A 12,579-nucleotide genomic window follows, 5' to 3' on the forward strand; every position below is an offset into this window, starting at 1 on the left:
CTTCCTGTTTCGGATTTCTTCTCGAATATCAAACGAGGTCTTAAAATCCCGTTATTGAAATTTTATTGCGTCACAGAAATTTTCCCATAAAATTAGATTCACAGTTTTTCGGTACCGCCAGTACCATTCACGGGCTTTTCCGGACAGCAGTATATTCATGTTTTTACTAATAAGAGAAAAATCGCCGTGAAAATTATCTTCGGTCAAAGTTTTGACCCGGTATAAAAATTCGTCAACGGTTAAGCCAGTTGAAGCTCCATCGAATTTTAAGTGCCAATTTTGAATTATCGTTGTTATTTTCTCTGGTTGGAGAGGTATTGGCAAGTTTGTATCCCGAAATTGTGATTGGGAATGTGTTTCTAACAACGGTGGGAATGTTTGTTGTTGCCGTTGCAGAGGTGGGTGACATGGTGCCTGTGGCAATGTTTGAGATCGTTGTGGCGGAAATGGAGAAGTATACCGATTTGTATTATCAGCAAGAGTGATAGGTATATTAGATGGAATATTATTTTGATTTGCTGTGGTTGGTCCTGCTACATTGTGAGGTAAAATATTTAGGCTAGTCAACAATTTACAAAGACTTGTTTCGACCATTTTTTGAATTTCATTATAGTCAACAGAAGTAGTTAAATTTGATGGTAAATTACAGTTATTATCCTGGGAAGTTTCCCGGTTTCGTGTTGAATAAGTAAGTGTCATACCTACAGCGCCTTGCATTTCTACGCTATAATCAAGCAAGTTGCTTGGCTCTTGGAAAAGGTTCCTTTTTGCATTTCTGGTGTTGTAGTGCTTAGACATCGCACCAAGACCTTTACCTCTCTGAGCTGGTTTAGTTGGAAGTTTGGACCCTATGGATACCATTCGTAGATCAGATAATAAACACGAGATTTTACGTGAAGGACATTCTGAAGTTGAATCCAAGTGACCTTCAATGCAATTCCTGTGAAAGGTATGAGAGCATTGGTTTAATGATAAGCATTCTTGACCTACAAACAAGGGTTCTTGGCAAATATTACAGATTGAAGAATCATTCATAGTTGCTTCAGTATTGTCTACTGGTGCAATATTCAAAGATATTGATGGTGTCCGGTCCATTGATTGATTGTATAAAATTGAATAAAAAAGTTAATAACAGGTGAAAATCTTGGTTAAATTCTGATATAACCATAAAATAATTCAAGAAAACAATAATTCATTCGATTGGTGTTTCATTCCCATCGTGTAATGTGGTTTTCTCGTCGGCTGAGGTAAGCTCAGCTGTATCCAGGGTCTCCATAAGGACCCACTAAACCTTATGAAATAATAAGAGTAGATTTCTTCCTTTCCTGGGGTAAAAATCGGATGTTTTATTGATCTTTAATTTTAAATTACAATCTACTCGGGTTGAAATACGATAAGATAAATATGGAATATAGTATGGCAAATTGACTTCGGAAATGTTCGTGATTTCAAGGTACTGATGCTTAGTTGATGATCGGGAATTCGATGTTAACTTGTATCGTAGGCAGGAGGGTGTTAGACTCGTGGATAATCGAGAACGATGATGAATTACGGTGTTGCGTTCGGGTGACGCTTACGTTGACGATTTGAAGGTAATCGGGAACTTGTGTTCGTCGGTTGTCTACGATAAGGAATTACGATGATTGTGTTCGGGTGATGCGTTCTGTTGACGATTTGACGGTAATCGGCAACTTGTTGACGATTTGAAGGTAATCGGGAACTTGTGTTCGTCGGTTGTCTACGATAAGGAATTACGATGATTGTGTTCGGGTGATGCGTTCTGTTGACGATTTGACGGTAATCGGGAATTTGTTGACGATTTGAACGTAATCGGGAACTTGTGGTCGTCGGTTGTCGGGGCTCGTTCGGGTTCGGCAGCTCATTGAGGATAGATTCGGCAACCGATGCGTTACGGTTTGTAGATGGATCGTGGCTCGTTCGGCAGCTCGGGTTTATGTTATTCGGGTCGGCTACAGGGGCGAGGTAACTAGCCTAGCTACGATTCTATAACTACGTCTACTCCACTACCAACGTTTGACTATAATACGGAACAGCGAGCCGAAACTCCTGTGGAACAGCGAGCCGAAACTCCTGTGGAACAGCGAGCCGAAGTTCCTGTGGAACAGCGAGCCGAAACTCCTGTGGGACAGCGAGCCGAAGCTCCTGTGGAACAGCGAACCGAAGTTCCTGTGGAACAGCGAGCCGAAACTCCTGTGTATATGAATTACTAGCCACTCAACTTAATGAGAGCAAGTCTTGGAAAAGTATTCCCGAAGGAGGACAGCCGATGATCTTTAGAAAATCACGAGTTACCCTTTGGCAAGCTCCTGCAGTAGCAAGCCTTCCTTTATCGCACCTCAAACCGAACACTATATGTGACCGGTTCTACCAAGTCATTGCGAATTTTTAGCCTTACGCTGTGAGCAGCACACCAACGAAAACTACTTTGTTCACAACGCGCCCAATGAATGCTGCGTTTGTTGGCTAGTGCTGTTGTCGCCTTGTTGACTGCGTATGACCGAGTCGTGTGTGCATGGTGGTGGTGGTTGGTTGGTGCTGTTAGCGTCGCACTTGCAGTGGCCGCTGTTGTTGTTCTCATTGTGTAATAGGTGCGGTTGTTTGTTCGTATAAATGTACGTAATGAAATCAGCACGTGACAATCGGTTCTGGAAAAGATGATAATAAGGCTTGTTTAAAAGGATATAGAGGTACAAATTGGACTATGGAAGTACAATACAATTACTTTCATTATAAGTCAAATCTAACCAGTCGAAATATTTATCACCTTATTGCATATTTCCTTATTAGGTAGCGGATAAGAACTCGCAAAATCAGCATGATCTTATATTCCTGCTTTCCAACAAGCACTAGCAACCCAGTTTTAAAGTATAATGAAGATAGCTGTAAAGTACTTAAACAAAATGTCGTCAACTACCTAAATTTGATTACAAGCGAAAAGAATATGTATCATAAATCCGGGCGGTTAGTTCACTCGTTAGATCTTCATCAAGTCACTATTGTCCTGAACGGCAACAATATATAACTTTTACAACTCATGATCACTTTAGTGAGTTAAGAACATTAGGTTTATTGTATGAAATCTATACGGTAAACTATTGTGTGAGCAAAGGACAAAAACTATTCATTCCTATTTACTTACGAAGTTCTGAGAACCTAATCTGGAGCCAGAAATCTAAATTCCGAAAAGGCAAGTTTTTACCTTAAGAGTCCCAAATGGAACTGTAAAAAATGTTTTTGTTCTTCATGCCCACGTTGGGCGCCATCTTCTACTATGTAACGTACCAACTACTCTCGATTATTAATCCTAAGAAGTTCGACTAAAAATCTCTATTGAATAAGGACGTAGGAGCCATTAATAGGGCTAGCAAGCAGTGGTTGGGGAGGTTCGGGTCCTTTCCAAGAGGAATAACTGTGGGTACGACACAATAGAATATTATGTAGACTCCTGTTTTTTATATACATAAAAAATCTATGATATTGGCCATAATAAAATAACAAATTCTCAGTTATTGCTAACCTTTTCTTCTTAAAAAAAATCCTTCTAAGCTGCCTATTTTGTTAATGGTTCCCGAGGTGATTTTGGGAACCTTGCCTCTTAACCCTCCCTGCCATTGGTTCTTCAGGCAATATAAAATAAAGAACCCCTAATATAGATTCGTTAAAAAGTTATCACATTATCATCCTACCATGGCCGGAGCGAAAAGAAACACCCATAAAAAAAGACAGAGTACATGATTCTAACAACTAATATTAAAGTATTTATAAAAAAAATCATGTTATTTGCTAACGAAATTGGAGTATTATTCCTTATTCATAAGCAAAAATAATATTGTCCCAAATTAACAATCTAATAACTTAAAATAGAAAATCTCTTTTCAAGTTGAATTATTCATTAGAATTTCCAAAGAAACAAATCAGAAATGTGTTGCAAATTATCTTTACACAACTATCATCATTAAATCACATAAAAAACCAAAGCATAAGTAAAGAAAGGTATTACAATATCTCACCAAATTAATGTTGATACATCGGCGTGAAGAGGACCCTTTTCAGCTGGAGATGGTGGAATTATAATTTCTTGGCAAATATGTGGTTAAATGATGATGAAACAAATTAACTGAATTTTAATATATTTAGTTAGTAGTTACGATTAAAACGTATTTGAGGTAATTTAAGCCATTGAGCTGGGCAAATGAAGCAAAATGAAGCTTCTTAATATTATTAATATTTGCTTGGTTTGAAGAAACAGTGATCTGTAGCGATATGATGACGATTTGATTTGAATCGATGATCACTCTGTTCGTAATGACGATCTTTGTGCTGGTCTCTTACAATGCAAATAATATTGTTGTTGCTAGGCAGTCGAAGAGGAACTTGGGCAGCAAGTGTATTTTATGACCTTTGTTGTTTTTGTCGTCAGGCGACCAGTTGAAGTACTTTTTGTGCACACAGTTTTGCAGAGGAGTGTGGTTGTCGCTGACTTAGAATAGACGGTAGACGAATTTTTGATGAATCGATCTCTTTTTGTTGTTGTTTTTTTTTTTTCTGTACCAAACTGACCTACGTTAATGATTCCGATTACAACTGGTTAGGTATGAGCTGCATCTATCTATGTATGAGCTGCATCTACTATCCAAAAGGGTGTAATTTTAGCATTACCAGTTTTAAAATATCATCAAGAGGTGCAAAATAAGGGTGGTTGAGGTTGAAGTTCCAATATTAAATTTTTTTCTGGCTGAATAAGCTTATGTGATTGGGACCGAGAACTGCTTGATATTTCGTTTTCCCTTGTCCCAAGTCCCACAATTTTCCGAAAAAAGACAAGGTTTTCTATAAATAAATACTCACTAAATCACTTTTTGCACTTATTATATGAAGGAAATACTTATGTCCACCAATGCCATTAGCACGATGGTATTAGTGCCTTTATAGTTGTGGAAGTAGGCTCCATCAGATCTCTAAGGTCGGAAAGTGATGTGCTTTCCATCCAAAGGACCTAGGCAATTGGGAAATTGCCATTTGATGGTGAATTGTTTGGATATCGCCTCCCATTCTAATACATTGTCTGGAAACTATGAGTAGAATTAAAAAAGCATGCATACATACATATTTTTATATATAAATCGATTCAAAGAAAAGTAGTAGTTTTCTCACACTGCGGCATCACCATTTTTCATATCAGTTACACATATCCATTTTACTCTAAAGATTTGAGTGCCTGATGCGAAACACAAACGAAAGAATATTGATTTACTCTCGGAGGTAAAGATGTAGCACTTGTCATTAAGAACAAAAATATGAACACAAACTCCATCAAACTTAATCTTTAGGGTCAAAATCATTAAGCTCGACTTTCTTATACAATTGTTCTGGGTTTGAGTCCACATAAAATTCAAGAAAACAATTAACTACAAATTTGCAAAAAAATGAACAAGAGTACGTTATATTTCAGGTAACGCTGATATAAGGACAAGCGGTTATAGAAAAAAATTTAATTCTGCAAGAATCTATTGGTTATCGTTGTAAAATTCTGGCAGCTCAGGAACAGACCATATGCCGGGTGAGACGGCTGTCACTCGCCCGACAGCTGTTAAAATTGTTCCAGTTACAGCACATTATATTGTTCACAAGCGTACAAAAGCATTTTGGTGAGCATTTTCCAGAAAAAAAGTTATTCGTGATGGAATTCTTTATATTTGGCTGAAAAACCACAAGTTCATATCGTTAGAGCACTCCAGCATTTAAATGTGAATAAATCTTTTGTGTCTCGTACCATCGCTCGTTACCTTGATACTTGTAGCGTAGCCCGACGTCAAGGAAGTGGACGTAAGAAAACAGCAACATCAGCAGAAATGGTTCGAAAAGTAAAGAAGCGACTTGAAACCCGCGAAGCAGACTAAAGAGCTAAAGAGGTGCTTCGCTTGGCCAAACGTGGTGGACTGCCGAATTTGGTTTTCTCCGATGAGAAAACATTCATTGTCCCGCAGTTTGTAAAAAACGAAATTATCGTGTTTACTTGCCAATGAGGTCAGCCGAAAATATGCACCTTCGGTTGGCCACCAGAACTCAAGCGCCGTCCATGGTGATGGTGTGGGCCGCCATAACAGCCGATAGTACATCTCCGCTTGTATTAATCGACCGTGGCATCAGAATAAATTCCGAATATTTTCGCGAAAATATTTTGGAGAGTGTATAAAAACCTTGGGCACGCAAACATTTTGGCCGCAGACCTTGGACATTCCAACAGGACTCAGCACCATCGCACTCAGCATGCGCCATCCAAGAATGGTTACAAAATGAGATTCATCGCTTCATTTCCAGCGCACAATGGCCACCAAAATCTCCGGATACCAATCCGTTGTACTATTTTGTCTGGAGTATTGTGAAAAGTAAGTTTGCCACTAAAATATACCAAAGTGTCGATAACCTCTAGCGAGCGCTTCGCCGAGTGTTCATATGAACAGAAATAGTGTAATCTTACTATATGGATTGCTATTGATTTCGAATAATATAGAATCTTGTATGTTTATGACAAATGTTTATGTTCAGCGATAAGATGTGTTTATAGGAAAAGAGTTTATGTTTATGTGTAATGATAAGTGCTTGAGTAATATATGACCAAACGCTAATGCATTGTAAAGTATGAAAAAATTCGAAAGGAAATAAAATCTTTTTGCTGATAATAAAGAATTTGAAAATTACCACACACAAAGATAGCAATGCAGTCATTGATAGCATAAAGAAATACCACCTCCTGCGTTGGGACAAAACAACCCCTGTTTGCATTGATGATATGCATTATTAGAACTGACTGTTAGATTAGTGCAAGATAAAAAATTGTGAAATAAAATCAGAATCGAAACATCCGAACGTAAAGGTTGTTCTTTCCTTCCCAACTAAACATTGGTCCTTCGATAATAAGAACCAGCGGCCGTATAACAAAGACTACAGGGGCAAAAAAAAGAAAAAAAAAAAAAAAATATATATATATATATATATATATATATATATATATATATATATATATATATATATATATATATATTTATATATATATAACATTAAGAATAAATGTCGAGCAGTCCTATTTCAATTTAGGAAAAAAGTTAATAAGCTGAATGAAGCGTTAGAAACCGTGTTGGTTGGCGTTACTAGATACACTTTGGAGTATATGAAGACCTCATGGGACCTCGAGTATGAAGAGATTGAAAACAATTTTGAGAAGAAGGTGCAGGATGTTATAAAACGGATAGACGAGGTTCAAGACAATAAAATGGCTGTGTATCTACAACGTGTACAAATACCATGTTTTTCTGGTAAAGGGAAGAATGGAGTTCCTTCCACGACTTGTTTAAAAAATTGATCGACATAAACTCCAAGCTGTCAGAGGTACAAAAACTATATTACCTAAAGACGAATTTGAAAGGAGTTTCGTTTCGTGTAGTGCAAAACCTGCAAGTGACAGAATCAAATTATAAAGGCAACAAAAGGATTCTATTCACAAAATTAGTGGATAGAATTCTTGACCATCCGAATATTAACAGCCAGTCAGCATCAAATATAAAACGTTTACTAGATAACGTGAATGAAAGTATGCAGGCCATAAAAGCGATGGATATTCCATTGGATCATGCTGACCTAATTTTGTCAGGAATAATAATACGAAAGAAATGTGAAGAAGTCAAAAGATATCCAGAAACTATCCGATGTTATAAATTTTCTGGGACAACAATACCAAGCACTGGATGCATCAACAAGCAGAAAACATTTCAATATGGGAACATACAAGCAACAAGAAAGATCGACAGATGTGGCGGAGAAAAAATTATGCAAGTTTTGCAGGACATGAGATTGCATATTGCAGAAAATTTTCGTCATTGGATTCGCGGCAAATATACGATTGGGCAATCATCATGGAATGGAAAAAAATGCTACAGATTGGCAAAGTCAAAGGTGACGGTGGAGATTCGACCGAGATTTGTAAGCAGTGCTAAAATTGTAGCCGAGGCGTTAGTTCTTCCAACACTAGCTTCAGCGCATCCAGACCTGAGTTTCCAATCTGATGTGGAGAAATGGAAGAACGTAAATCTGGCAGATCCAGATTTCAACAAGCCAGAGATATTGGAAGAAGGAGTTCGACATGATGAGCAAATTCTGGGACAAAACACCAAATTGGGCTGAATCCTTTCTGGAAGAATTTTAGTGAAGCCAAGTAATAATAAAAGTTCTGCGGCCAGAACCACAATTGAGCGGTTTTGGGAGATAGAGGAAATTGCAGATGAACAAACCGTCGAGGAAAATGACTTTTGTCTTAAGTTATACGAAGAGACAACACAGGCAGATTCATCGTTCGCTTGCCATTTACTGAAGAAAAGTATTTAGGAGAATCATACAATAGAGCAATGGCAGGATATTTAAGCTTGGAAAAAAGGTTAGAAGAGAGTACGGAGTTAAACATGGAGTATGAGAAAACGATTAACGAACTCATATCAATGAAACATCAAGCAGTATTAAGAGAAACTAGTCTAACCACAAAAATGAGGGTGGTATTTGATGCTTCGGCGAAAATATCGAATAGGAAGGCCTAGAAGACATCCTGCACGTAGGGCCTAAGCTTCAAAAATATATTTTTGACATCATTACAAATCATCATTCCATTACGTGAAATTTTGTCATCTCTGCAGATGTCGAGAAATTGTTTAGGCAGATAAAAGTAGCAGAGCAAGATCAGGATTACCAATATATGCTTTGGAGGAGTTGTAAGTCCGAGCCAATTCGACAGTATAAACTTACCACAGTTACATTCGGAACCGCTTCAGCACCATTTCTAGCAGTAAAAGCTCTAATAGAAATTGGAAATAGATGTAAAGATCAGAAAATTGCGAAAAGAATCAAGGAGGATTTCTACATGGATGAATTACTAACTGAAGCAGATACAGAAAAGGCGGTCGGAGAATAACGAAGTGCTGCATATTCAAGAAGATGAGTGTTCAAAAACACTAGGGCTGCAATGGAATCCGACAAGGGATTGTTTTACATTTAATATGCAGATCAACAATGAAGACAAAATAACCAAACGATTAGCGTTGTCGTACCTGGCAAAGGTTTTTGATCCATTGGGTTAGTTAACTCCAGTAACAATAACTGCGAAAATCTTCATTCAGAATCTGTGGAAACAACAGTTGGAGTGGGATCTTCCTTTGGAGGAAAATTTGGCTACAGAGTGGAAGCGGTTTATGCTCAGTCTTCCTGTCCTTAAGAACGCAAAAATCCCAAGATTGTTTGAAATGTCAGAAAATAGAAATGCTGCCGTCGTACACCTCAAGGTGGAGTCTATGATAACGATAATAGCGGCAAAAAGCAAGGTAAATCCAATAAAAAATAGGAAGACTCTACCCAAACTGGAAATGTGCACATCTCTTGTCCAAACTATTGCAAAAAATTAAAGGAGTTTTGCAGAGTCAACCTGAGTCAACCCTTTCAGCATTGCGGCGTGGATTATGCAGGTCCGATCCAGATAAAGTGCTCCAAAACAAGAGGAACAAGATCCATGAAAGGATACATAGCTGTGTTTGTCTGTATGGCAACTAAAGCGGTCCACTTAGAGGCCGTCAGTGAACTTACAACAGATGCATTTTTGGCAGCTCTAAGACGAATGTTTGCAAGAAGAGGCAAATCAACCGACATATATTCGGACAACGGGACGAACTTCGTAGGCCAGCAAGGCAGTTGGATAAAGATTATATAGAGAACATTAGGAACAAAATAAAATGACACTTCTTTCCCCCCGCAGCTCCTCAAATCAGAGAAATTTAGGAAGCAGCTGTAAAATCGACGAAATATCATCTTAAAAGGATAATGGGTGATACGAAGCTTACATATGAAGAAGTTAGCAAAGTTCTGGCTCAGATTGAAGCAGTTTTGAACTCAAGTCCGCTGCACGAACTAGGTAGCAGCACGGGGAATATAAACATTCTGACACCAGGGCATTTTATAATTGGTCGTCCGTTGTTAGAAGCTCCGGTAAAATTTGACGAAGGAAAAAGGGGTGCGTCAACAGGTTGAAACTGCTGCAACGTATAAAAATGATTTTTGGAAGAAGTGGAAGGAGAAGTACTTGACGTCATTGCAGAACCGTACCAAGTGGATAAAGAAAAATAGAAATCTCGAAGTGGGAGAGGTGGTAAAAATAAAAAACGAGATCCAGCTCGTTGGCCATTGGCGAAAGTGATGGAGGTCCATCCGGGCAAAGACGGAATTGTGCGAGTAGTCACATTAAAAACACAAGATAAAGTTTTAAAAAGACCGGTAAACAACCGAGGAGGTTAACTCGCACTTTTCGGATCTCAAGAGCAAGATTCTGAATATAAGCGGCACAGTGAACGAGCATTACTTCGTGTATAGAGAATCTATAAGATTTTTAATAATAACCAAACAGATCCATGAGCTAGTTGAGGAATGTGACGAAGTGCAAAGAGAAATAATAGATGCGTTTATTGATGTGAATAGTGGGAAATTCCATCCCGTGCTCATATCCCCCTCACAATTGCAAATGGAAATATTAAAAATACAAGAGAGCCTTCCTGAAAAGTATGTGCTACCAGGCAAACGCAACAGAATGGAATTAAACTAGACCTTGCACTCAATGACGGGCCACGGTACGTTTGTGGGATCGCAATTGGTTCTGGACATAAAGATTCCGCTATTCAACCGACAATCATCCCAATTCTACAAAATTATTCCATTACATTTCAAGAGGGACATACAGTGATGATAGCCCGTGTGAAAGCCCCGTATATTGTGTATAATTTCGAAATAGATGCTTTCAATTTCCTAAACCAGGCAATGCTATATGAATACAAAAAGACGTTGGCAATGAAATAATGTGCGAAAGTAATTTTCCTTGGAGAGATGCGTCCATTAATAATTGTGAATTATCGCCACTGAGACCTCATATCAACATAAACTGCGCTTACGATGAAGTAGAAAGCATGCCTTATTGGATACCGTTAATGCAAAGTAGGAATTGGCTGTTTAAAACATTTTCAACTACAACAACCCATCTTAAATGCTCTCATACAAAGCAAACAATAATGAAACTACCGCAGCAAGGAATTTTCTCGTTGGATGCAGATTGTACAGCGAGAATTGGAAAAGTTACGTTGGCGGCTGCACATCGAGAATGCAACAATATAACGTAAGAGTATCATACAGTTCTATTGAAGAATGTAAGCCTGACCGAAAAAGAAGCTAATAAATCCCCGTGAATCGTGTTAATTAATCATAATCAAGAAATAGCTGAGCTGAAGAAGATTGTTGCAGATTTAAAGAACGAAAATGTGGAATTGAGAGGATTGAAATTTCATAATATTTCGGCACATGTATCATTCACATTGGTTGTTGTAGTTATTATAATTTTAATTATATTACTTATAAGAAGAGTAATAAAAACTGAGCGCACAGCAGCTATCAAATTTCCTTGGGTCCAAGAGATATAAATAAATTATTTGCCGCCCGGGAGTATGTTCATATGAGCAGAATTAGTGTAATCTTCCTATATGGATTGCTATTGATTTAGAATAATATAGAATCCTGTATGTTTATGACAAATGTTTATGTTCAGCGATAAGATGTGTTTTAGGAAAAGTGTTTATGTGTAATGATAAGTGCTTGAGAAATGTATGACCAAGCGTTAATGCATTGTAAAGTATGGGAAAATCCGAAAGGCTATAAAATCTTTGTGTGAGCGCTGATAATAAAGAATTTGAAAATGTCCACACACAAAGATAGCAATGCAGTCACTAGGTAGCATAAAGAAATGCCACCTCCTGCGTTGGGACAAAACAACCCCTTGTGTGCATTGATGATATGCATTATTATAACTGGAGTAAGCTAAGTTAGATTAGTCCAAGATATAAAAATTGTGAAATAAAATCAGAATCTAAACTACATCCAAACGTAAAGGTTGTTCTTTCCTTCTCAACTAAACATTGGCCCTTTGAATAAGAACCAGCGGCCATAAAATATAAAATATAACAAAGACTACAGGGGTAAAAACAATATTTGAAAATACCTTTTGGGCAAAAAAGAAAACACGATATTTGAAAAGAACATTTGGGCAGAAAAAAATACTATATTTGAAAAGACCCATTGAGCAAAATAATACAAAAAATGATTTGAAAAACATCCTTTGGGCAACGAAACGAAATGGCGTCCAGAATAAACCTATACAAGACGCAAAACCAAATCCTCAGAGAACTAATGGGGATTTGGGAAAAGGTACAATCAGGCATGGCGAGGAAAGTAGTAAGTAAATTAGAAGAGGCTACAGTTAACCATGAGAAACTGACCATACACGGGAAGACAAGCGATCCCCATTACTAAGAAAAGCTATGGGATCAGATTCAAGCCTACTAAGAAAAGGTTAAGCATATGTACAAGATATTAAAGAAGAAGCTGTGGGAAAGCATGAACCTGGAAAACAACAAAAAGGCGCAATATCTTCACCACAGAACGCAGAAATGAAAGTAAAAGAGGTGCAGCCAGAAGAGTTTGGAA

General features: G+C 37.8%; 1 protein-coding gene across 3 annotated transcripts in view; it reads left to right on the forward strand.

The window, feature by feature from the left end:
- The window catches only part of LOC101888554 (tyrosine-protein kinase transmembrane receptor Ror-like), a 71,486-nt gene that overhangs the window by 24,929 nt on the left and 33,978 nt on the right, over nt 1-12,579 (forward strand). The window contains exon 5 of one of the 3 annotated variants that reach the window (XR_009344249.1): nt 5,474-6,967. The exons of the other annotated variants lie outside the window; for them this stretch is intronic. The gene's annotated coding sequence lies outside the window, so the exon portion shown is untranslated. Of the gene's footprint in view, nt 1-5,473; nt 6,968-12,579 lie in introns of those variants that run through there. 3 annotated transcript variants of the gene reach the window in all.

Source organism: Musca domestica, unplaced genomic scaffold (genome assembly GCF_030504385.1).
Source record: "Musca domestica strain aabys unplaced genomic scaffold, Musca_domestica.polishedcontigs.V.1.1 91, whole genome shotgun sequence".
Lineage (NCBI taxonomy): Eukaryota > Metazoa > Arthropoda > Insecta > Diptera > Muscidae > Musca > Musca domestica.